Source organism: Trichechus manatus, unplaced genomic scaffold, assembly GCF_000243295.1.
Source record: "Trichechus manatus latirostris isolate Lorelei unplaced genomic scaffold, TriManLat1.0 scaffold00067, whole genome shotgun sequence".
Classification (NCBI taxonomy): Eukaryota; Metazoa; Chordata; class Mammalia; order Sirenia; family Trichechidae; genus Trichechus; species Trichechus manatus.
This window is the reverse complement of record NW_004444003.1, coordinates 3,240,333-3,266,940: the sequence shown is the minus strand read 5'-3', so window position 1 is coordinate 3,266,940 and position 26,608 is coordinate 3,240,333. Positions and strand designations below refer to the sequence as shown.

The 26,608-nt window shown below is 45.9% G+C and overlaps 1 protein-coding gene and 1 long non-coding RNA gene across 2 annotated transcripts in view; one reads left to right on the top strand and one right to left on the bottom strand.

Moving 5' to 3' along the window:
- FRMD4A (FERM domain containing 4A) overlaps nucleotides 1-4,020 on the bottom strand; it is a 63,048-nt gene extending 59,028 nt beyond the window's left edge. Inside the window, exon 1 of the mRNA XM_023734342.1 lies at nucleotides 3,621-4,020. The gene's annotated coding sequence lies outside the window, so the exon portion shown is untranslated. The remainder of the gene's footprint in view (nucleotides 1-3,620) is intronic.
- Nucleotides 285-17,463, top strand: LOC111821132 (uncharacterized). The gene is made up of 4 exons (XR_002824598.1): nucleotides 285-826; nucleotides 5,170-5,251; nucleotides 10,319-10,493; nucleotides 17,276-17,463. It is a non-coding gene; the product is annotated as an uncharacterized LOC111821132 (long non-coding RNA).
- Nucleotides 17,464-26,608: the final 9,145 nt, after the last annotated feature.

Below are 26,608 nucleotides of genomic sequence, written 5' to 3'. Positions count from 1 at the left end.
CGACCAATGCATCTCAAGTGCAGCCACCACCTATCTGTCAGTGGAGCCTTATGTGTTGCTATGATGCTGACAGGTTTCAGTGGAGCTTCCAGACTAAGATGAACTAGGAAGAAAGGCCTGGTGATCTACTTTTGAAAATCATCCAACAAAAGCCCTGTGGATCACAACAGCTTGTTCTGTTGTACACAGGGTCGCCATGAGTTGGGTGCCGACTCTACAGCAGCTAACAACAACAATAACAACAAAGAACCCCAAAAACAAATGTAGCCATTAAGTTAGGACGTTTACGAGAACAATTCTACAGCATCTTCTGTGCTCTTCATGGAAAGACAAGAAGGGGTGTGATCAAACGTGACCAATCCGCTCAGAAAACACTCTTTGCCTTGACTGATTCCCCTGTAATCACAATTTCCCACTGATTACATCTTAATTAAATGATTATATCTGGCACTTCCCATCCTACTACTTGGTTCTGGCTCCCTTCCTCTTTTGGAGGGAGGGACTGACCCCTGAACACCATCCCAACATACAGTCAATTAGATTAATCCTCCCTGCTCAGAGAAACAAGGCAGCAAGCAATTGGATGACACGTTTAATCTTGAAAGCAACATGAGGCAGTGAAAAGATCGCTTGCTGCTTTGGTGTCTCTGGGTGGATCCAAACTGCCAATCTTTTGGTTAGCAGCTGAGCACTGAACCATTTGCACCACGAGGGACAGCTAAATTAAGTAGTCAGCCTTAGCAAATTCACTTTCCTTGCCTCAATGTACATTTGGAAAAGGCGTCTTTAAAGCTGTAGTCAACTTGGGTTTCACCTTTGACACGAGGTAAGTCACCTTCCCTGGGCCTTTCTACCTGCCTTTCCTCTCCCTAACCTACCTGTTTCTAGTAACATGAGGGACTTAGGGCCACTTTGTCTGGGAGGGGGGATGATCATTTCCTCTGCTCAGGTGGCCTCTGGGATCCTCCTTCTCCCTTCTCTCTACTCAGACACTCTCTCATCTCTTTATTTCACTTGAAGAACATCACCTGACATCTTTGCCCACCTAGGGCCCGTCTCATCTCTTTAAATCCTAGTCACCCTTTGAGGTTCAGTTCAGATCTCTCCTCCTCAGCCTCTCTTGACAAGCCTGGCCCCTGGTGACCTTATCTTTCAGCATTTATGGTCTGTGCCATTTGGTACTTAGTATACACTGCCTTGCGTATAGTGTAAAGGTAAGGAAAGTGCGCTTTACAGCCAGACTTCTGGGTTCCAATCCTGGCTCTACAACTTACTAGCTATCTGTAACAGACAGCAGGTTACTTCATATCTCTGTGCCTCGGTTTCCCAACGTAGAATAGGAATAATAGCAGTACCTATCTCCTGGGGTTATGGTGAGGGTCCAATGAGATAATGTGTATAAAGTGTTTAGAACATGATAAACACTCAATAAATGTTAAGTTCCTTCTCCTGCCTGTCTCCCCAACTACACTAGAAGCTCTTTAAGGGCAGAACAGCCTGTTTCAGACTTCTTTCTATACCCTACTGCATCTAATGTAGAAGCCACTTAACAAATATGATGTGGATCATTTTTGTTTTAAAAGCTAAAAAGCCCATTTAATAGTAATACGTGAGGTTTGAAGCCCCTGAGTTGTGCAAACAGTTAACATGCTTGGCTGCTAACCAAAAGGTTGGAAGTTTGAGTCCATCCGGCGGTGCCTCGAAAGAATGGCCTAGCAATCTATTAAAAAAAATCAGCCATTGAAAACCCCATGGAGTGCAGTTCTACTCTGACACACATGAGTCGGGGCCGATTTGATGGTAACCAGTTATGTGAGGTTAGTACCCTTTCCTATATCCCTGGATCTTGGGAAAGAGAAGGAAACTTATATTACATCAGCGATAGGGTAACAGACCCAGAGAAAACACACACATAGACACATCAACTCACATACACACACTCTCACACACACTCACACACATACACTCATACTCTCACACACACGGTTTCTCTCACATGCACTCTCTCTCTCTCTCACACACACACACACACACACACACACACACACACACGTGAGTGCCTGCTCACACGCTCTCTAAGGATTTGTCCAAGGTGCCTGTGAGTTAGCATGGTTCTCAACAGAGCCCAGATATGGAGATTCTGTCCATCTTTATGCTCACCCCTTTAGATGACCCAATTTTCAACTTTTTTCTGTTGAACATTCCCTTTCTGCATCTGACTCATCATGGTGAAATTCATTTTGCTCTTTTCACTCTTAAGTTTTCCCTCCTCTCATACATACTCCTCAGAACCTGGTCGCAAACAGTTCGCCTGGGGAAATAACTCTGAGTTCCTTTTTGGTTGGAATATTGTTTTCGGCGTGTGTCACTCCCCTATTGGCCTGCACAAATGGGTTCTTGCTCTGCAGAGGCAGGGGTCTTTGGACCTGGAAACCCTTCAGAGGACGCCAAGAAATGCTAAAGAAGTTCTTCTTCTGCTTAATGCGACTGCCTCTGCCTGATGGCAGAGACATAGAGTCTCTAAATGTTTTCTGGTTGCTGGTCTTCCAGTCAGCTGTGCAGCATGAGATAAGCTCTAACCCTACAGATGGAGTGGCTATTTCATGCAGATTACATGGTGTGAGCATCCTGTCAACCTGCTGGGTTATCTCTTGCTACAGGGACAGAGATTATACTGCACGGGCCTGCACCCACTTGCTGGAGGGCAACGTGTCGCTCTTGGGTTGAGAACTCCCTGGGAGGCACAGCAGCTTGTTCTGAGATGCTCAGAAGCCATTTGTGGGGTGGAGCTTGTGCTAGGCTCCTTTCCAAGGCCAGGGCCCAGTGTCAACACTCTCTAAAATCCACTTTTGCTCTTTACAAAGTCTGATCTTTCTACTGTCTTCCCAGGGCTACGCTCTTGTAAATCCGCGTATGGCCCTATCTAAAGTCCAGGTGTTGGGCCTGTTTGTAGGGAATTTTGCTGCTGTCTATGATAGCATCTACTTCTAGGACCGCTAGCAGACAAAGAGAGGGAAAGCAATGGTACGAGCTGCCCAGAGTCCCCTCCACGAAAGGCTTGCTGCATTCCACATGGGGACTCTATTGTTTGGCATCTGGCTTAGAGAGCATAGATTTTCACATTAATGCTCTCTGGGATATAATGTTGGGGTGGGGGGAAAGAAAAATAATTGTATTTCTTTCACATTCACCCACAACTCTAACACCCTAAATTTACAGCTGGTGGAATAAAAGCATTTTGCACAACTGCTTCATTTGCAGAGCCCCTTGATGTTGCTCGTCCCACCTGAAACACTCAGAAACTCTGTCAAGCAGCATGGAAGACAGCTCCATACACAGGAGCATGGAACTCATGCAGTCAGATGACAAGGTCATGGAATTGCTAATCTGTCTCACACACTTGAACCCACTGTATTTATCAACATATAACAGTACAAAACAAAGCTTTACTGTTTGATTTGAACTCTATTCTCGATGATCAACTAATTCCCCTTCCCCACCCCCAGCAAAGGGAACAGGAACAATGACAGCACAAAAATATTACTGTAAACGACATGCCAGGCTAGAACCCTGTAAGTTCCATGCACTCGGATAAGAAAAGGAGACTTTTGCTAGCTTACCTGCGTGGGTCATGAACTTCCACTGAAAACTTCTTTTCTCTGAAATACAGGTTTTCCAGCTGTCTCCATTGGAATATCTGGACAGAAAACAATGCAGTTTAAGTTGAGGAGCGGGTGGTTCAAGGCTGTATTCCTTCCTTTGCTGGTTAACTTCTATGGCCAGCAGTTTCCTTATCAAAGCAGAGACATACAGTTGTTTGTGCCTCCTCTGCTTCTTGCTTGAAACACACACACACACACATACACTTGCCACTTCAAAACTGGACAACGTGGGTGTGGATTTTCCTGCAGGTCTCTTAACGGGAACAAAACAAGTTCTTTTCAAGTCGTTCCCCTTTGGCTTGCCTTTGTTTAATTTTCCAAGACAGTTCCTAGCGTTGCAGACTTTTCCCTCCAAGGAGAGGGGGAGTGAGGGGGAGCGAGCAGAGAGGAGGGCGGGCGGCGGGCAAGGAGGAGAGGGAGCGAGAGCTGAGGCGCTCTCAGGAGGCAGCAGTAGCCATCTGCGTGTAGTGCTGAACTGAGCTTCCTCCTCCCGAGTGCTGAAATGGGAAGGCGTTCAAATTCCCAGCCTCCCATCGGCACTCCACTTCCTGCCCACTAATGTGTAAGCGCCTCGGACTCGCCCTGGCGATCTGAGCAGCTCGCAGGGCGGAGGCTGCCCTGACCTTATTTCGGGGGTAGGCAACTCGAGATAACAATGTGAGCCTGTCAAGCCCATTCCTTCTGCAGCACAAAGAAAGTTAAGAACTGTGTTGCTGGATGGACACCCCAGCTAGAGGCTGCTGTGGCTTGGGTGGGGAGGGTGAGGAGTGGGATGGAAGCAGTTCTGGAAAGTGGACCGTGAACAGAGCTTCTGCTGCTGCCCACTGGGCTCCCTCAGGCCCTAGTGGTCCTTCCTCCTTCAGCCTAGTGAACAAGCTAACTAGGACTGACGGTAACGTTTGGAAGTCTTTAGGGCTGCTTCAACTACTTTAGGAATGGAGCTTCTTTCATGGACGAAAGAGAAAGTTACTTAACCCTCTGGGAAATGTCAAAAAAAGTTGCAGTTATATACAAATACACATATATTTATATTTGGTGAATGTTGTATCACCTTCGATATACTTATAATTTGAGTTTATGTTGCTGAAAAGAGCAGAACAGGACTCCTGTTCTTGCCATTTCCCCTGGGAATGACTGATTCCTCCCTGGGGTCCCCCTTTTCTTTGCTCACTCAGTTGAGGCATATGCATCGTGGGGTCTCATCTCAGACCCAGAGTCCTGGCATCCAGAGATCCTGGTTTTCCCCGCTTTAAAGACTTCACTGGCACTTTCCCTGCCTCAGACTGACCCCACCTTCCCAGGTCCAGGGTGCTCCTAGGCAACGCTGGACCAAAGGACTCCACCCCAAGGAAAGCTGGGCTGGAATAAAGAATTGCGTCTAGAATGGCTGCATTCTTTTATCTTCACGACCTGCTCCGTGGAATTTTAAAATTATTTTCTTTATGTAAGTCACAGGGAGGAGGACATTTATTATGTCTTATTATAGAGCTACCTCTTTTGTCTGCAGCTCGGAGTTCATTTCACTCTGAAGCTCAAGGAACACTGTACTTTTCTTCCTCCATTCCAAGAAGGTGAAGAGACGTTTCAAGGTAAGCAAATGACCCAAAGTCCTACACTGGCTTACACGGCTTTATGTCTTGTCGCAGATCAAATGATGCCTTAGAGCCTGAACTATTCAAATACACAGGTCTGGGTCTGATTCTCCTATTTGATACTCTGCTACTCTAAATCCTACAGTGGAAACACCCAAAGCTCTCTCTGACTCCTGGTTTTGTTAGATATTTATAGATATTCCACCTGAACTTACCTACAGTCACAAAAGCACCACAATTAACAGACTCCATGACACTGGCACCATGATCCAGAGGTAGTGAACAAAACAAAGTGGTCAGGCACACAGGCTTTGGAGTCTATAAAGGTATCAGTTTGAATCTAGTCTCCCCTACTGCTAAGATGTTTGCCCTCAGGCAAGTTACAGCATTGCCTTATGTCTCAGCTTTCCCATCAGCAAATCGGCAATAATGGCCCCTCTTGGGTAGGTAACATGCACGTGGGAAGTAAACTATCTTAGCAGCAACAGATCCTTAGTGCAGTGCGGGCACAAAGTTAAGTACTCAGTGAATGTTAGATCTTACTTTTATTCCTAATTATTCTCCCAAGTTCTGGTAAATAAAGACGGTAGCTCCAGAACCACCAAAATAATTCTTTTCTTAAATTTCTTAACTCAAGTCCTGACCTTGGAGTTTTAAAAAAGAATTTGATATTTAAAAAGAGAATTTGGAGGGAATCTTTAAGTAAGTGTACAAAATTATTCTCCCTCTTTTCTCCTTCCTCCAAAGAAAGGGGTGGATGTTAGATGCTGGACTCTGTGCAGCCTCCCTCCTATACCCACCTGGGACAGGGCCAGTTTCATGGGTATGTGATCTGTGCAGTTGCACAGGGCCCCGTGCTCAGAAGAGCCCCATGCTGGCTTTAATGCTCTGGTGTCACCATCTTGAAATTCTTAATAACGTTTGAGCACGGGGCCCTGCATTTTCATTTTGCACTGAGTCCTGCAAATTATGTAACTGGTCCTGGCCTTAGAAGAGCTGCTGGTGCTGGTGAGCTCCCTCTTGGGCTCAGCAGCACTTGGGGTAAGGTGTCCACCCCCAGGGAGGTTGGCCTCCCAAGCCATCCAAGAGCTTTCTCCTCTCAGCCAGGAGGAAAGAAAGCAAAACGTGGTATGATCATGTTTGAGCAAACCTCACTTGTGCCTTTCGTTTGAAGCCCCTCCCTGCCTGATGAAAACCCCCCAGAGCAGAATGCTGAGAGCACTTGGTTCCCTGGCAACTCCCCCCTCCCCCAACTCCTTGCAAAATCAGACACAAACCAAGCCTTCCTTTAAGTGCCCCCTGATGCTGGTCAGTGTGGAGAGCCCTGCATCTGCCAACAGGCCCAAACAAAACCATCTGGGCTGTGCTGCGGGCCTCTCCACCGCCACTGCCACTGCAGCTGCCAGTGGGAAGCTTCTGCCCGCGACTTTGGCTCTTGGTGCTGAACCCTGAAGTCCTGGCTCCCAGCATCTCTCCGTAGGATGACTGTCTGTAGACATTTTTGTTACAGGGTGCAAAGCAGTAGGTTTCCCGTGATGTCTAGTCTAAGCAGGAGCCTTTTTTGCAAATGAAATACCCAGAAGGGAGGGTGGGAGTGAGTGGAATGAATGGGCAGTTTTTCAGGATAGGGTTGTTCCATCGGACATTTGAAAGCCCCAGGAACCTAAGAGAAGGTTCTCATCTAGGAATGCTGGCTTGATCCTTTCCTCTACATTTAGGGGAGATAGAGGTGGCTGGGCAAATTGGAGAGCAGGAGTATGAAAGAGGGGCAACGAAGAGAGGGGCGGGGGCAGCGGCCCCAGTTGACGGAGAAGGGCCATTTGTAGACAGGGCCACAGGAGCTTGCTGTAGAGATATGTGCTCTTCACGGGGGTCTAGAGTGTTTCTGCCCACAGTGCCCTGGTGCCCTACAGTTTAAGTGCCTGCTAAACACCCCACCTCTGCAGCTGGTTCGTAGCATAAAAACAAGCCAGTAAACAAAGATGCTAGACCCTGCCTCCCCTTTTCACACTGGGAACTTCCTGAGCCAGGCTCTGACTCAGCTGGTTGCTGTGTTGTCTGTATCACTCTGGGCAGCCGCCTCCCTGGCCTAGTCTGGCCATCGGTGCAGTCGCCAGGACCCTGTCACCAGGAACAGACATCAATGTGGGACACAGCAGATGCACACCTGATTGTCATTACGAATGGGCTGATCCATGAGGATTTTGCATGACTTCTTTGGTCAGTTATGCCCAAAGAGCTAATCAAAAGCTAAAATAGGCAATTCTGTCAATAACCAAAAACCAGAAAACCAAACCCACTGCTGTGGAGTTGATGCCAACTCATAGTGACCCTAGAGGACAGAGTAGAACTGCCCCATGGGGTTTCCAAGCAGTGGCTGGTGGATTTGAACTGCTGACCTTTTGGTTAGCAGCTGAGCTCTTAATCACTGTGCCACCAGGGCTCCTCAATAATCAAAGGATTTATTAATTAATATCTATTAAATCGAGGTCTTTCTAATGCAGTTCATCTGGGCCTCTTTAATAAGCCCTGCAAAGGTCTTTTCTTTGATCTTCTGACAACCTCCAACAAGAGTTAATGGGAAATTTTCTTCTCTGAGGCCCAGAGAAATTAGAGAAAACTGCCTAAGGCCACACAGCAAGTTAGCCAAGGAACCAGGAATAGAAGTCAAGGGCACCTGGTCCATTACTCTAACCTCTAACTGTGTTTCCCCTCCACAGGAGTTCTCCAATTAGTGGGAACAGCTCTTACTCACTAATGGGTAGTGAACTTTAAAAGTTGGAATGATTTTTACAAACGAGCAACAATGTAGCTGCAAGTAGGAAGTATAAAATCAGAACTTTTTAGTCCTGTATAATGGCTCTTCTCTTCCTTTCTACTATCAGTGACAAGGAGTGTGAACTCCTTCTCTTGGAGACCTGGCTTCCTCTAGTTTTCTTCACAAAGTGTAGTCAGTGGCTTTCAATCAACGACTAACAACCGCAGTAATCATGATTAACAAAAACCTTAATAGTTTGCACTGAAAATTGAAAATTCAGAGAAGCCATCAAGAAGAGGCTTTATTGAGCCAGGGTCTGTCACCATGGTTGGGACTATGGCTGGCACTAGATGTGAATTCTTCATTTCTGACCTAGACTTAAATGATTCCCACTGTGATCACAGGCCCTTCACTTCTCCTTTCTGGGCCTCCATGTCCTAATGTATAAAACAGGAGATGGGAACATGTTCATCCCACAGGGAGCATAGAAGAGTAGCTAATAAATACCCTGTCCGAGCCGTGAGTGCAACAGGGCACGCTATAAATACTTAATGAGCAGGACCTGCTCACTAGTTCCTGTTAGCGGGTCTGCGTGAATTCCCACATCCTGTGGTTGGGACAGAAAAGGGCTAATCCTCCCTGCTCTTTCGGAGTGGGTGAAGGTAGCAGAGACAGAGAAAGGGAACTTGGCTCCCCAGCAAGCATTTGCCGAGTGCCGGGATAGCATGAGGGGTGGTGGGAGTCTCTCAGGTCGGTGTGGCCTCAAAGGCTGGAGAGGAAGCTCCGTCTAGGGGTTCTAATTCTTGACCAGGGCTTCAGGGAGCCTTGTCTTCTTCCTGACCCTGAGGGTGAGTCACCAAGCCCCTTAATGACCTCCCTATGAGTAACTTCCTGCCTCATTCGGGGAGCCATTAATACAGCATCACAGCAGCCATCTGGCCCAGCCGCCCCCTTTCACAGACAAAGCAACTCCAGTCAAGAGAGGTTAAGGGACTGCAGAGGTTAAATAAGTGATTGATGTCAGGACCCAGTCTTGTGATTTCGGGTCCTGGGCTCTTTCTAACCACACCATGAAGACCTGCCTATGAGCGAGAACAAAGTTATTTCAAGCTGCTGGTTAAGTTAACGATCACTTCTTTAAGGATTCTTGGCAGTCTAAGAGGCACTGTACACTTTCCAAACACCAACAAGTGTTCTCCTATAAAAAGATTAGATTCATGGACAGTAATCGTCAGGCTCAGAACAAAACATACAAACTAAATACCTCACTTCATTATTTCATTTCTGCTCCTTTCACTTTCTAGAAGCAGGACTGCCCCTCGCTAATCCCTAGGTGTATTTATAAAAGAAAAAAATAATAGTTGCCATCAAGTCGATTCCAACTCATGGCAACCGCATGTGTTTCAGAGTAGAACTGTGCTCCATAGTGTTTTCAATGGCTGTTTTTTTGGAAGTAGATCACCAGGCCTTTCTTCTGAGGCACCTCTTGTTGGACTTAAACACCTCCACCCTTTTGGTTAGCAGCCAAGCATGTTAACTGTTTGCACCACTCAGAAACTCCAAGCGTATTTATACCTTATACCTTCAGCAAATAAAAATGGTTGCTATACGTCTTGAAAGGAGCCCTGGTGGGGCAATGGTTAAGTGCTTGGCTGCTAACTGAAAGGTCAGCAGTTCGAACTCACCCATCGGCTCTGTGGGAGAAAAGACTTGGTGATCTACTCCCGTAAAGATTACAGCCTAGGAAACCCTATGTGGGTAGTTCTACTTTGTCACATTAGGTCCCTGTGAGTCGCAATTGAACCAATAACAACACATGTCGTGAGGGCTGCAGGACACGAGAAGGTCATCTGCAGGGCCTGAACTGGGTGGAGTTTAAAATGTGAGTGCACAACACGAAATGCCAAGCTGTGCACCAAGAGATTTTTATCAGGTGCACCTGGATGAGGTTCAGTTATTCAGGCAGAACCGATACAGGGAACAACAGACAGAGATGTAAGTTGTTAGGGGGGTTGACATCATATTATCAGTTGGATAGGCATTCAATATATTTTACTTCATGCATAAAGAAGAAGCAAGGTCCTTGGATTTTAAGCAATGATCTTTCCAACCATTCAAGTAGTGAGTGTCTACTTTGTACAGCCTATGCTAATAGGAAAGGGACAGGACAACATGCCTAACACATGTTTACATTTCTAAGGAGCTTGCACTTCAGTTGAGAAGATAAGACATACACAAAGTCGACTGTATCCATGAGATAGGAATTAACTCTGTGATGAACTGACAATCTGTGGTTTCCACACCAGGCCTTTAGAACTCGACAGAGGCTCTGAGGCACCTTATGAAGAGATGTCATCTGCTTTTGTCTCAAGTAATCAAGATTCATGATCATCCTTCCCTCTCTATTGTTTGGGTTCATCATTTTTAGGGGCAAGATCTCTGCCTTGGAAGTCAAGAGTCCTGACTTGTAGCCCTGACTCGGTAAGTCTCTTCCTCTTCAGTACATCGAAGGGGTGGGCATTCCTACATCCTATGCATAGGTGGGGTCAGCATTGTAAATCCAGAGAATGCCACACTGTTACTCTTTGGAACTTAAAAATAGTTTGTTTTAAACATTTCCTACTTATGGAAGACAATGCAGAGGACAATTAAAAGCCTGGTTTTCAAAACCATACCACCTGCCACTAACTACTGGCTGTGTATTCACGGCAAATCAATTTCTTTGTGTCATAGTTTTCTCATCTTTGTAACAACAACTCTTTTCTCACGGGGCTGCTGTATCAATGAATTAACACATATAAAAAGCTGAAAATGGTACCCAGTACATAATTAGCACTCAATAAATAACCAGTTGCCATTGAGTCAATTCTGACATGTGTCAGAGTAGGGTTTTCAATGGCAGACTTTTCGGAAGTAGACCACCAGGTCTTTTTTCCAAAACACCTCTGGGTGGACTCAATCCTCCAACCTTTCAGTTAGAAGTTGAGCGCATTAACTGCTTGCACCACCCAGGGACTCCACTCAATAAAGACTGTTATTATGTCCCTTCCACTCCATCATTTATATGCCACTGTTATTCTTAATGGTAAAAGAAAGAAAATGTCTGAATATTTTGAACACTTATCAGCTCAAAGCACAGTTTGTGTAATTTTCTTTGAAAAGCAGCTAATATGGTGTCATGAGCACTTCTGCATTTCAAAGAACATTTCTGATTGTGGGATTTTTTCTTTTTTTTTTTTACAATGCAAGCACAAGCCTAATCCAGCGTTCTCATTCACTGCATTTGTGCTGAAATTTTTTGGGTTCTCTTTGTACACACTTGTTCCTAGTCTTATCCAGCCAATTTCCAAGTCCACTGAAATTTTGACCAGAGGCAGCTTTGAACATCTTTCTGCTACGACTTTTAACCTCAAAACATCCATCATTAGAAGAAAGTACCCTATTGTACCATGGCTCAGCGTTACGAAGAATGGGCTATACCAGAAACGAAATCAGGCCCTCCAACATAGGAAAACTATGCTCGTGGATCACTAGCTTACAAAATGGGTATGAGTTTGTCCTTTATTGTTGTTATTAGGTGCTGTCAAGTTGATTTTCGACTCGTAGTGACCCAATGTGACAGGGTAGAACTGCCCTATAGGGCTTTACAGCCTGTAATCTTTACGGAAGCAGAACCTCAGATCTTTCTTTGGTGGAGCCATTGTGTGGGTTTAAACCGCCAGCCTTTTAAGTTAGCAGTCAAGCACCTAACCACTATGCTACCAGGGCTCCTACATTATGTGCTGTGAAAGAGGGCACTCGGGCATCTCTCTTCTTCTGAGATGGTCACATACCCAACAAAGAAAACAATGGCTGGTTTTTCTCTGCAGCCAGACCCACTAATAGAATCAAGATGTTCCTCGGGCCAATTCCCTCCTCCTCACTGCTCAGAGAGCATAGACTCTAAATTGATTCAGTTAATCCAGTGACAGATGCCCAGAGCACCAGGCCTTGACCCTTAAATGGATGGCATCTTTTTAACCCATCAAAAACCTTTTAGCTTCCTCTGGTTTAAGAGTCATTACTAGGGAAAGGGAGAAAGAGGTCAACAAGTACTTAACAAGCCTATGGAGAAACAGGCCATTTTATTTCTCCCCACTGGACTTCATTTCCTTTTTTGTCCCCTTACAGGGCCTGTATATGTATTATTTTCTTGTGTGCACTTTCGCTTTTCTTGCAAAAAAACTTCACCATACAGCCTTTGCAGATCTAAACAGTCTAAAGAGAAACTGAAAGTCTTTTCCATTTCTTATCCCCTACCTCCTGGTGTAATTTCTTCTCTCCCCAGAGTATGACTCTGGGGGATTCATGGGGGTTGTGTTTGAATGGCAGTGATGCTGGCCTGTGATTTGCAATATCTGGGTCTAGCTTTGGCTCTTCTAGCGATGAGCACTGGGACCTAGCGACACACAGCTTAACCTCCCTGTGCTCCTGTCTGTCCTTTAAAAAAGTTCAAGCCTAAGTATGCCTGCTATGACTTATCTTAAGGTGGCACAATGGTTAAGTGCTCAGCTGCTAGCTGAAAGATCAGTGGTTCAAAACCACCAGCTGCTGCATGGGAGAAAAGACCTGGTGATCTGGTCCTGTAAAGATTATACCCTAGGAAATCCTACGACAGTTCTACTCTGTCACATTTCGACTCAGTGGCACACACATACAACAACAACATGACTTACCTCAGTGGGATGGTTCAAAGAGGGACTCAGTGAGCCTGAGAACTGGCACATCTGGGGAAATGAATTATGATGGCCCACTTCACCTGTTATGGCAAAGACTTCTCTCTTTTCAGATTGCTTTAAAGTTTGTTTTTGTTTTTGTTTTTTTTTGAATGGGTTTTGACTACTTTGGTGGGCAAATTTTGAGGAAAACTTGTATTTTTGGGGAGTGTGGCAGTTGGCAGCCCTCTTACCACCACAGCTCTGTCCAGAGGTATGGCAGCATAGAAACACCCCTGACCTCCTTTGTGGAGGTCATCTGACTCCATGGAAAAGGAGACAGAAGGGGTGGAAACCAGCTCTACATGGAGATACAGGTACACACTCATAACTAAAACCTTGCTTTATCAAGCCAAATAAAATAAGCAACAACACTCTATCCTAGTTTATCTGTGTGAAGCAAAGTAAAAAAAGTTTAGCAAACTAGCGAGGGCTCTTTGGGAATAATTACTAAACAGCGGCTTGTTTGCACTTTAGAACATACCAAGCTTCAAGAGTTGGCAACCCTGCTGAGGAGGGTTTAAGTCCCAATGTTTCTTTCTTGCAGACCTTGGTTTCGATGGGCACCAGGAGGGAGGCAGAGAGTCTGCTCCTGAGTCAGGTGTGAGCTCCAGGCTCTCCTAGTTCGAAAGCATCCCAGGGAGCGAGGCAGTAGAGCAGGCTCCAGGCCAGGGGTTTGTGGCTTGCTTTTCAAGTCAGGTTACTGCTGCGGGAACGCTTATGGTCCTGCTGGCTGCTCTGCAGTGTCGGCTGCAGCCAGCAGAAGAGGGGCACCCAGGGCGTTTTGCCGATGGGTCTGACCCCTCAGGGTGACTTTAGGTGTAACGGAGGGGGAGGGAGAGGGGTGGCGTCCATCCATGGAGATGCGCTACCATGTGCCCTGCAGTGGGGGGCCCTGGTTGACATAGATTTTTCTCCATGGATCCCCTTGCTGGAGCAATTCCATGTCTGCCCACAAGTTTTCCTTCTCAGAAAGAAGACAGCTGAGAGAGTGTTTTCTAGGGGTGAAGACTTCAACTCTAGAATTTCTGTCTTTCCAGGAGGGCTGGTCCTATTTAACCCTCTGATGGGTGAATTATTTTATTTTTTTTAGAAATTTTTGGTGATGCATGTTTTTTCACTAATGGAATGGATGCTGAATCATTGTTGGTTGGTAGTTTTTTTATTATTTGAAAAAATGGGGTGCCAACTGTGGCAAGCGGGACATATGAATCCCATGTTCCCTGAAGCACATCACACACGTGGGATATATGGGTCCTATGGCACATCACACTTCCACATTACACTTACTCAACTTTACAAAAATACACAAAAATACTAAATACACATTGCACTTGCTGCATATAATTGTTATCAGTTTGATTTACAGCAGGCCCTATCGGTACCACGTTCCATGAAGCACACCACACTCGTGGGGCATATCAGTCCCATGGCCCAGGAAGTGCATCACAAACTGTTTCCACCCCAAAAATAACTCATTTACTTGAATATTTCCAAATGCTGGTAACCGACGTACCTTCGCAATAACACAATGGAAATAGTAAACATACTTGCAAGCCTTATCTCACTGTACAGAAGCCAAAAGACACAAAAGTTTCACACAATCACTCTTCCGGAAGCATCTCCTCATACAAATGGCTCTCAACACTCAAATGTGGTGCAGACCGACTTCCTTGTTTTTTAAGCAGTTGCACCAGTATCTGTCACGATGCCAGAATGTACTAAAGGGCTCAAATGCCTGCCAGTAACTCTCCAAGGGTAGAAGAAGTGTAACACGGGCATATCTATCCCCTGGTTCATGAAAGCGTTAAAGTTCTGCTTCTTTCCTTTTTTCTCTAGAGGACTTCTGAAGGAGGCAGCAGGTCACTTTGGGGAACTGTGCATCTGGGGGAGGTCTGAGGGTGAAACTGATACTTAATTCTACTCAGCAGCCCTAAACCACTTTGTTTCCACCAGCACTATCCCTGATTCCCCAGACCTCTCAGTCCCAGTTTGGGCTAGTACTCTCAGATATTCTTATATGTCGCTCTGCCAAAACAATTCTTTTTCTGTGTTACTGACTTTTTTACTTAACTATTTTTCCCACCAGAATATAAGCTCCTTGAAGGTAATTTCCTGGCATGCAGCACAATGCCTAGGGCATATTAGGCACTCAGTAATTATTCGTTGCGTGAATGAATGAATGAAAAGCTTTATGAAGTAGGGATTAAGGCAATCAAAGCCTAGAGAGGCTAAGTCACTTTTTCAAGGTCACATAGATGATAAATGGAGAGAGCTGACATCTGAACCCTTATCTGTCTGCTCAAAATTCAGGTTACTTCCATGACATGAGGAATCTCTAGTGTTTGAATCTAGACTTTCTGTTAAAGATAAATTTCTAAACTGCAAGGGATATGGCAATAGGGAAGTTAGGGCAAGCCCCAGGGGAAAGAATGGTAGAGTCACAAGCAAGGGAGCATAGCGCTTTTTCCTTCTGGCAGCCCTGTTGGAACTAAACTCTATTCCAGAGTGAACTGGGGAAGTCCACAATCTCCCAGGAGCTCTCTGAAACTGGATTCCTACTCCCAGCCTGTAGTGACTCTTGACAACTCATTTTGCCTAGAAATGGCCTCCTTCAGCCTGAAGCTGTTTGTCAGGAATACGTGGGACAGGCCATTATAGTAGGGTCTCTGGGTGGCTCAAATGGTTAAGTACTTGACTACTAACTGAAAGACTGGCAGTTTGAACCCACCCAGAGGTGCCTTGGAAGAAAGGCCTGGCAATCCACTTCTGAAAGGTCACAGCCTTGAGAATCCTAGGCAGCAGTTCTATTCTGCGCACATGGGGTCACCATGACTTGGAATCTACTCAATGGCAACTGGTTTTTGGAGAGTAGGATCCTTTAACCCCATCTGCAAGTGCTGATACTGAGCCTGGGGGCGGTTGGGAACGAGAACTGGCTACAGCATTGTTCTGGCTGTGCTAGGGTTTGGTGTTAAACAGATCCACAATTTCTGGAAGAAGGTTGATTCAGCCTGGGTTTCCCCTTTGAATCATGCTCATTAAAAAAAGAAAACCCCACAGAGCTCCCTAAGTATTACACCGTTCAGCAGAAACAAACTGCCAAGACCTCTGAAGACGAGAGGTTACTGGGATTCAACAAGCAGCATTTCCCAACCTAACACTTTCTGCTTCTAAGAATGGAAATGAGCCCAGATTAAACCAGAACTGTTCAGTCGTCTGCAGTCATCCAGCAATTTGCTCTTAATGTCTAATTACTATAGGTCTTTGGTTCCTTTTGGTCTGACAGACAAAAAATAAATTCAAAACAGAGTCAAAATGAGAGCAATTTTCATGCTTTTCAGGTTTCCATCTCTGTAAGCCATAAGAAGTTACGGTGCTTCTCTCTTCCCTTCCTCTCCCTTATAAAGATTTTTGCTCTTTATGTGGAACTCTCTCAGACCCTTCCTTAAATAAGTTATACTATTTATCCCTGTATCTACGCAGCCACTCCACACATACAAATGAAAATGTCTTCCAAATTAGCACTGGGTCACCATAAGCTCTTAACATATTCTGCTCTGACTACTTTCATTCATTAAACAACTATTTCTTGAGCATCCACCATGTATTAGGCACTGTTTTAGGCTCTAGGTATTCAACAGTGAATAAAACAGACAAAAAATCGGAACATGGACATGCTTGTGAGATGAGAGGTAGGCAAATCAATAAGAAAACGACATAGTATAGGAAGTCAGAGAATAATAGTTCTGAGGACAAGCATAAATCAGGAAAGAAGGATGGGATGGGGAGGGGGTACCACTGTAAATAAGGTGGTGGGGGACTGAAGTGACATCCGAGGCAATATCAGAAACTAGGCGTGAAGCCAACAATTATATGAAGAAATCCAGCAAGTGCAAAGGCCAAGACACCATTTGTGTGTGTATGTATGTCATGGATCGAATTGTGTCCCCCCAAAATATGCGTCAACTTGGTTAGGCCATGATTCCCAGTATTGTGTGGTTGTCCCCCATTCTGTGATTGTAACTTTCCTATGTGTTGTAAATCCTAATCTCTGCCTGTGGTTAATGAGGCAAGATCAGAGGATTAGGGTAAGACTGTAACACCCTTACTAAGGTCACATCTCTGATCCAATGTAAAGGGAGTATCCCTGGGGTATGGCCTGCACCACCTTTTATCTTACAAGAGATAAAAGGAAAAGGAAGCGAGCAGAGAGGGGGGAGCCTCATATCACCAAGAAAGCAGCTCTGGGAGCAAAGCGCGTCTTATGGACCTAGGGTTCCTGCGCACAGAAGCTCCTAGCCCAGGAGAAGATTGATGACAGGGACCTTCCTCTGGAGTCAACAGACAAAGCCCTTCCCTGGAGCTGATGCCCTGAATTTGGACTTCTAGCCTACTAGACTATAAGAGAATCAACTTCTGTTTGTTAAAGCCATCCACTTGTATTTGTTACAGCAGCACTAGAAGACTAAGACAATGAATGTGTGTGTGTTTTCTATGTTAATGCAGAAAATGCTGAAGTAAATATTAAAGGACAATGGAATATTATTCAGCCATCAAAAGGAGTGAAGCACTGATACAGACCACAGCATGGATTAACTTGAAAACATTATGCTAAGTGAAAGAAGCCAGACACAAAAAGCCTCATATTGTGTGACGTCATTTGTGTGAAATGCCCCTGGTAGACAAATCCAGAGAGACAGAAAGCAGACTAAGGGTTCCCTGGGGGTGGGAGGAAGAGGAAAATGAGACAGACAAGGTTTCTTTTTGGGGGGGATGGAAATGTTCTGGAATTAGTGATGATGTCTGCACAACATTGTGAAGGTACTAAAAACCACTGGATTGTACACTTTCAAGTGGATGAAATGGTGACTTTTATGTTACGTGAATTTTACCTCAATTAATAAAAAAATAAAGGCCTGGGAAGCATAAGTAAGGACATTCTTCTAAAATCTATCTTTGCTTCACTCTCCTATGCCTTTCAGTCCTGGTGGTCTGTGTTACTGTGGATTACTGGCCAGCTCCTCTGAGGTACTCAGGCAAAGGCTGGGAAGGCGTCTAGGGTAGGGGCTGGCTCAGCAGGAGCCCAAGGGGAGCTACCAGTGGGAGCAGGGGCTCCTCCAGGACTGAACCCTTAGGCTGGGCAGCGCTTGGGTTCCCAGAAGCCAAGGAAGGAGCTGGCACAGTCCTGCCCCTTAGCAGCCTCTCCTGACAAAGCCACCATTTGACTGAGTTGTTTGGAGGCTCTTCCCACTCAGGAAGGAGCACCCTGGCGGGAACCCACTGTTTTGACTGGTAAATCCTAATCTGGATTAATCGTGAACCGCAGATAGTCTTTGGCTAAAATTCAATAAAACAAATTACTTAAAAGGACTAGCAGTCCAGGATAAAAGAGAGGCACTCTGATCCTCCGTGTACCCCCGTCCATAGAAAGCCCCCAGCCCCGTCAGCCAGTTCTCCAGTCAGGGCCCTCTTCTCCGTCTGCTGTGGTGGCCTCTACTGACACAATACACCTCGTCCAGTTTAACAGCCCTGGGCACTCAGACAGAGGCACGTGGGCGCTCTCCTCTGCTGGTGTGTGACCATGCAATCTCTCACAGAGCCGGCGAGTGAGAAATCTGGCCAGTGACTAGTTTTTTAACGGTTTTTTAAACCCCACAGCTACAAACATAAACTCAATTATGTACTTCAAAATACACAGTGTGCGCAAACACACGCATGGAAATCCAGTCAGCTGTGACTTCTAATGCTTATTAGTTAGGGCTGGGGTTTGGTTTCTAGTCAAAGGTGAATACCTGGAGGAGGCTGCGCTCCAGAGTTCCTCCAGGGCACTTCCGTTCCAAAGGCCGGGACAGGAGCGCCATCACACAAAGGCTGAGCACACTCTAGGGAGTGTGGGGGCCCTGTGGACTACATTAGATACCAGTACACACCTTCCAGGATAATTCCACGAACTGGTTGGTGAAAAGATTTGCAAAACTCCATGGTAGCCACCAGAAGCACCCATTGGAAATGCTACTGAAAGAGAACTGGGTGGTTGGATGGTCTACTCTTTCACTGGCCAGGGCTCGTTGGAGTCTCCCAAAGCGTTGGCTCAACACAAGTTTGTTGAATTATGCTGTCTGTGGGTAGCTACTCAGTTGCATATGGGCTGGCTTTAAATAGAGCCACAGGATATTAAAATGGGAGTGGTAGCTGAGACCTTAAGATGATCAATATCACTAACGAGAATTGTGAGCAGACCATCCAGTAGGAAAGGCTAAAAGGTAAGGGGCCAAAGAGCTGGTTAGATCAGTGACTGCAGGCCTTGGTCTGCTTGGGCTAGCCCTGGGTTACATCCGTTGTCACGGCATTATTATTAACTCACGGCCTCTTTCTCTCTCAAAAGTGTCCTGGTTTGGATATGATCACTTTGTGGTTAAATGAGTGGAAGCAGTGGTGGTTCAGAGACAGAATTCTCTCCCCTTCCATGCGGGAGACCCAGGTTAGACTCCCGACCAGTGTACCTCATGTACTGCCACCACCCATCTCTCAGTGGAGGCTTGCGTTTTGCTAGGATGCTGAACAGGTTTCAGCAGAGCTTCTAGACTAAGATGGACTAGGAAGAAAGGCCTGGCAATCTACTTCTGAAAATTAGCCAGTGAAAACCCTATGGACCACAATGGTCCGATCTGCAACCAATCATGGGGATGATGCAGAACCGGGCAGCATTTTGTTCTGTTGTCCGTGGGGTCACCATGAGTTGGGGGCTGCCTCAATGGCAGCTAGCAACAACAATAATGGATAGATGACTCTGAAACTCGTTACTTGTAACTGGGGTAGAAAATGTTTAGGAAGGTGGATATGGAGACAGAATATTTAGAGGAGGAGTCCTTGGGAGAGAGATGTACTGTGAGCTCTTCCCCACTGCCCAGAGGCGGGGAAGGTGGAAGATGCCAACTGTTCACCTCAACCCTGTTAGAGAGGGTTCATCAGGGTCACCTGGAGCACTTGAGCGGTGTCCCCTGAAGTTAGGGGCACCTTAAACTGCTGCCTGACTCCTGCGTGGGAGTCTAAAAGATGACAGTTGGTCTGGCTAGCTGTGGTCAGATAAGCTGGAGGAGAGGTGCTTATATTCAGAGGGACTGGAACGCCTAGAGTCTACTGGGTCAAAGGATGCTTGAGAGCGTCTGTGGACAAAAGGGTGTCCCATAGGAGAGAGAACTGGTGTGAGACTGTCTAGGTTCTGTCCAAAAGGACTTCCTGGAGGAAGCCTCAGCAGAAGGAAGCCAAATTTATCACCGGCTTCTTAGGGACTGTGGAAGGAGTAAGTGACCATCTAGAGTGCAGCTTCACTTACCTGGCTCAAGAAAGCCTCAGTCAGGTAAGCTGTTCCCTGATGGGCAGATCATTCAATTGGCAACGTAAGTACGGTGCCTACCTTGCCTACCAGATCATCTGTAGTGATGTAGTGAAACCCATGTGAAATTGTTCACCACAGATTAGTGAGTAAGCACAAGTAAGCCCGTACTTACTTTGCTTACTGGGTCATCTGCCCCGTCAGGGATTGTAAATTTGAAAAGAGGCTTTGATTCTGTAGGAAGGTGTTGCAGGGCTGGGAGAGAGATGCCAGCCATACCTAGAAGCAGAATCTTTGATGTGGTGAAAAATCTGAAATTGTTTACTACAGATGACCTGGTAAGCAAGGTAAGTACTGTGCTTACCTAGCCTACTGGATAATGCACCCCTGGGTTCCCAGTAATGGGGCGGGGGTGTCCCAGTAAGAGAAAGCCTAGGTTTCAAACCTGCCAGGTTCATAGAGTGAGGAGCCAAGCTGGGAGAGCGGAGAAGATTTAACTTTAAATCAGATTTGGAGCTTTGATTGCTATAAAGGACTGGGCATTCTAATTTCTTAGTAAAAACCTACTTTGATGTCTACAGTGACCATGTGACTTCAAACTACCTGAGAGTGATCAGCAAGGTCAGGGACAGCTGCCTGTGTTTTTATCTAGGGACAAGGGAAAAACCAACTCTCCAGGGAATGCATTTAAAGGGACAGTGTGAGATCAGACAGAGTTCCCGATTGCATTCCACGTGCTCAAAGTTCTTGTTATACTAGCCAAGTCTGTTTTTTAAGCCAGAAAACCCGAAACCATTCATAAGTTACTCCTGGTTCATGGTTCCGTTTGGAGTGGGTGGGTCCACTGGATGCTCTTCTGCAGTGGTTTGGGATCTAACGATAGCTTTTGGTTTTGATTTGTTTGTTCACATGGCATCCAAGGTCAACAGGGCTCCTTGAGTAGAGGGAATCCATTTCTGAAGGGTTATTTAAGAGCTCAGTCTCAAGAAGGCTGCTGTGCTGTCCAGCTGGGTGTTTGTATGTTAAAAATACCGAGTGGTGTGTTTGATCCCTGCTATCTAAACAATCCATGTGGCTATTTATATGGCCTTTCTTAATGCTGGTACATGTGCCTATTCAGGGGCTGGGAGGACAACAGATCTAAGGAAACCAGACATTGGTGGGGGCAGTGGCTGACTCCTGGGAGCCATGTACCACAAAAAAGACAGGCATGTTGGCTAGGGGAAGGAAACTACTTTTGGTCATCTGAGGAGATCTAGCTTGGGCTTTGGCTAAATTGGAGAAATGTCAAAGACAGACAAGGGTCTTATCAGTACCAGTTGCTATTCAGTCTCCTCTGACTTGTGGTGATCTCGTGTGTGTCAGAGTAGAACTGTGCTCCATAGAGTTTTCAGGGACTGATTTTTTGGCAGTAGGTCACCAGGCCTTTCTTCCAAGGTGCCTCTGGATGGAGTCGAACCTCCAACCTTTCAGTTAGCAGCCAAGTATGTTAACTGTTTGCACGACCCAGGGACTCCAGACAAGGGGTAAACTCCTCAGAAATAGGCATTCCCCCCTTCTCCTACCCTTCTTTTTTGAAGAATGTTGCTTTTCATTCTTCCTTTTATTAATTACTCCTCTCTGGCTTTACAATGAGCGTGCCCCTTGCTTCATTCCTCCCACCTGCTTCTAGTTTCAAGTTTTCCTTAACCTCAAGATGCCAGATCATCTATATCAACTCCCTTGTTGACAAGGAAATTGAGGCCCAGGGAAGCAGGGCTTTGAACTGGTTCATTCTGGTTCAAACTTCTGCCGAGAATTTGCATTTCTAACAAGTTCCCTGCTAAGAATTTGCATTTCTACCCCAGATACACTGAATCAGAACCTACATTTTAACAGGACCCCCAGGTGATTCTCATGTATAACTTCCTGGGAACTTTATTAGAAATGCAAATTCTCAGCAAGGGTTCAAACCAGACGGAACCGGTTCAAAGCCCTGCGGAGAAGTGGATTATGTTGCAGAATTGGAGTCAGAACTGAGGTGTCTTGGCTCCTAGGCTATTCCAAATAATGCTAGGGTGTCTGAGGCAGGCACAGGTGAGTAGTACCCAAAGGTTATATCAGGCTAGGGTTGACCTCTACAACCAGAATCCCAGGGATCATTTGGGTGGGATCTTCAGAGCATGAGCACACCCCCTTCCAAGAGGTACTGCCAAGCATGTCACCCTAGGAGAGATTTGGACCTCCCTCTCTTTAAGGAGCCCTGGTAGCACAGTGGTTAAGCGCATGGCTGCTAACTGAAAGGTCGGCGGTTTGAACCCACCAGCAGCTCTGCAGGAGAAAAGACCTAGAGATCTGCTCCTGTAAAGATGACAGCCTGGGAAACCCTATGGGACAGTTCTACCCTGTCCTATAGGCTCGCTATGAGTTGGAATTGACTTGACAGGATACAACAACAATGACCCTTTAAGGGGTAATTGCCTTCCTCACCTCTTGTACCTCTGAAAAGAAATTACCCTCACCAGGCCAGTCCTGTATACACTGCAGCTTGTATCTAAGGATTATCCACTTGGATAGGGCAATGCTTTTTTTCTGCTCACAGACAGACAGGTCACACTCCGCAAAAGTGACAGTCTGACACCAGCACAAGAATACAACAAGAATGTAAGCTGGTGTCCTTGGACGTTTGGCTTACTCAGGACCAGGCTCAGAAATGGCCTTGAGGGGAACCTGTGGGAACTGAGGGGCCCTGGGTTCCCGGATCCAATGACCAAGAGAAAATCAACCCTCTTAACAAAGAGAGGTTGTTTGCTCTTCACAGCGATCCTGCCTCTCATGTTCAGTATAAAAGAGACTGATGATACTTGCTATGTCAAGAGCACTGCTTTTATCTTCGGGAACAGGAAACTCATTGAGGTGTGAATTTATTCAAGAGGGAGAAAATGAGACCACGTCATATGTCTTACCATATCCATTTCACGGATGTAAAAAGACAGACGCAGAGAGGTTAAATAAGCTGTTTACCACAACTTTTTGGAGTATATTGGAAGTGAGAGAATTTATTGCACCAAAATCTGCTTTGATGGAGATTTATTTTTGGCCTTTGAGTGAATACGGGGGCTACCGGCTTACGAAACGTCAATTTTTTCTTTTTTTAAGATGTAACTGTTCTAGGAAGAATTAAAAAGAAATTTATTTGTGGTAAAATATATAACAAAAAATTTGCTATTTTAACCATTTTTAAGTGGTTAATTATACTCACCGTGAAGTGTCACCACCACCGTTATTGTTGTTAGGTGCCATCGAGTTGGTTCTGACTCATAGCGACCGTATGTACAACAGAACGAAACACTTCCCAGTCCTGTGCCATCCTCACAATTCTTGTTATGCTTGAGTCCACTGTTGCAGCCACTGTGTCAGTACATCTTGTTGAAGGTCTTCCTCTTTTTTGCTGGCCCTCTACTTTACCAAGCATGATGTCCTTCTCCAGGGACTGATCCCTCTTGATAACATGTCCAAATTATGTGAGATGTAGTCTTGCCATCCTTGCTTTTAAGGAGCATTCTGGTTGTACTTCTTCCAAGACAGACTTGACCATCACTACTATTTCCAAAAGTTTTTCATCACCCCATACAGAAACTCAGTACCCTCCAGGAAGGACTTTGATTTTAACTCAGACTAATTTATCTTTACGACAACAGAAACAACAAAGTAGGATCACATGGAAAATTCCTTGTTGACTGCATGTAGAGTAGCAGTTCTCAAACTTTACTGCGTGTATCGGAGTCACCCTGAAGGCTTGTGAAAACATAAGATTGCTGAGTGCCACCCGCACAGTTTCTGATTCTGTCAGTCTCGAGTGGGGCCCTGTATTTCTAACAAGTTCCCAGGTGACGGGGATGCTGCTGGTCCAGGGACCACACTTTGAAAGCCGCTGCTGTAGAAAATACAGTGCTGTATTGACCAGCTTCTGCCTTCAGGACTGAAGGCCTTACTCCCTCTTCAGAAGTCGCCCTCAGCTGAAGAGAACCACCTTGTTTGCCCAACTTCATGACCCCCTCCCTGGGGTCACCTGTATATTGTGGTATAAACTCAGTCCCCAGCCTCAATGGCAAGAACTCTTCAGGGCTCTGTCCCAGGTTGAGTGATGCCATGTTGAGGTTGCATCACAGCCCAATTTCTCTCTCTGCCCAATTCTTCATCCTTCACTTTCCCCATTGGTGTCAATCCCAGAGCACTCCCCAGGAAACTTCCTGTATGCTAACCCATCTCAGACTCTTGCTCCCCAGGGAAACCAACGTGCAGCACTCAGAAGGACTTGACTAAAACGGCACCTCCTCAGAGAAACCACTCCTGGCCATCCACCACCCTCCCACTCTTCCTTGCTCTGATTTAGTGTTCTTCATGGAACCCAATTCTCTGATACTACATGTAAAATGGGGCCCTGGTGGCACAGTGGTTAATAGCTCAGCTGCTAACCAAATGACTGGCAGTTCGAATCCACCAGCTGCTCCTCGGAAACCCTGTGGGGCAGTTCTACTCTGTCCTATAGGGTCGCTATGAGTTGGAATTGACTCGATGGCAATGAGTTTGGTTTTTGGTTTTTTATGTTTAATATTTATTTTATGTTATCATTTGACTGTCTTCGCCCTAGAATGCAAGTTCTGTGAGGGCAGGGACCTTGTCTCTCTTGTTTAGTGCACTATCAGCAGTGCCTAGAATGAGCCCTGCCACACGACAGGCACTCAAAACATATTTACTGAACAAGTGAATGAACATCCAGGCAGGAAAAGTCAAGCATCCTCACCAATAACTCCAAGCATTTTAGTAAACTAGGAAGTCTAGGAAAATTACAGGTGCTTTCCAAAGCCCTGCCAGTGATTAGTAATGCCTTAAGTTGGCTTAGTGCTTTACAGCTTCTTTGTTTTTAAAGCGGTTCATTCAATGTTTATAACAACTCCATGTGGTGGGCAGGAAAGCTTGCTTTCAAGCTTTTGGAGAGGAGAACCTGAGCTTGGAGAGGCTGAGTGACTTGCCAGCGAGGGCTGTGCGGTCTGTACAGCCTAAGCAGGAAGGCTGGTCTCCAGCCATCTTGCCTCTGTCACCGTTGGAGGCAAACTCAAGTCGAGCGCCACAGAGACTCACAGTAGGTCTGACTTTTCCTCTGTTTAACAATCATACGGGCACCATTTTATTGGAGGGCATTTCATAGCCAAACCCTCTACTGCAGTTCTAGAGCACTAACGGTGCGTTCAGGTGATCACAATTCTTCTCTGGGAGAAGAGTTTGGGATTCCTTTTCCACATGGTGACAACTCAGTTATGTCTAATGTTGGTGGCTGGAGAATAGAATCTACATTTTCTTAGAAGGTGTCCCCTCCCTTCCTCCGTCCCTCCTTCCCTTCCTTTGGCGCCCTGGTGGCACAATGATTAAGCACATGGCTACTAAGAAAAACGTTGTTGGTTTGAACCCGCTGAGCGGCTCTGTGGGAGAAAAGACCTGGTGATCTGCTCCCGTAAAGATTACAGCCTGAGAAAGACCCTATGGGGCAGTCTACTGTGTCACACAGCGTCACTACGAGTCAGAATCAACTCAATGGCATACAACTTTCTTTCTTAGGGAGGTATTTTACAACAGCACACTTTGGTAACTCCCAGTTGCCCCTGACTATCTCTCCGGCAGCCTGCTCCTCAGCTTTGAGGCAGGTCCCTCTTGATGACCCATAGCCAGGGCCTGTCATGCACAGGCTTTGAATTTTTCCAGGTCCGCTCAGTCCACTGCAGAGAGATCTGAAAAGCTGATAAGGGGCAACTGGAGGAGGCCCTTTGATCCACCACTGTGAATGAGTGAAGGCTGCAAAATGCTAAGAATGCTGGACATATGAAGTAGAGTCTTTCTCCCAGGAGTGCCTGGGGTGTGGTTTCCAAGGGGAAAACAGATGATGAAATGAAGGAAGCACCCACCCAGGGCCAGCCGAGTCAGAGGCTCAGCAACCAGAAAATGAGCCAAGCGCATCCTCACAGCATTGAAGACTAAGTCAGCTGTGCACTTAACAGAGTGCTGATTACACTGAATGATTTAGCAGGGCAACTCCACCGGGAGTCGGTTCACAGTTAATGTAATATTTCCTGCAAATATTATTTTCCCTTCCTGGCTCATCATCTCATACAGTTCAAAAATCTTTACTAATCTGAGGAGGTGGCAATAATGCATCAATTCCCCAAGCTAATGCCCCCGCTTCCAAAATACTCTCAGGACTCACAGGAAGCCATACAGGCTGCTGAGGGATGAGGGCAGGCCATTTAGCCTGCTTCCTCCTCCTAATGCCTCTGAGGGGACCTCACAACGCTCCTAATTGTGCATCTAAGTGTACATAAAAGTCCTCTAATTGTACATCAAATAAATAAGTAAATGCTATCTGCTGAATACGTAACGAGGACTGGCATTGTGTTTTTTCCTAGTGGGGAGATTTCATTAATATGGGCTGGTGAGTGGCTGCATCTATAAATGATGAAGATAAAATG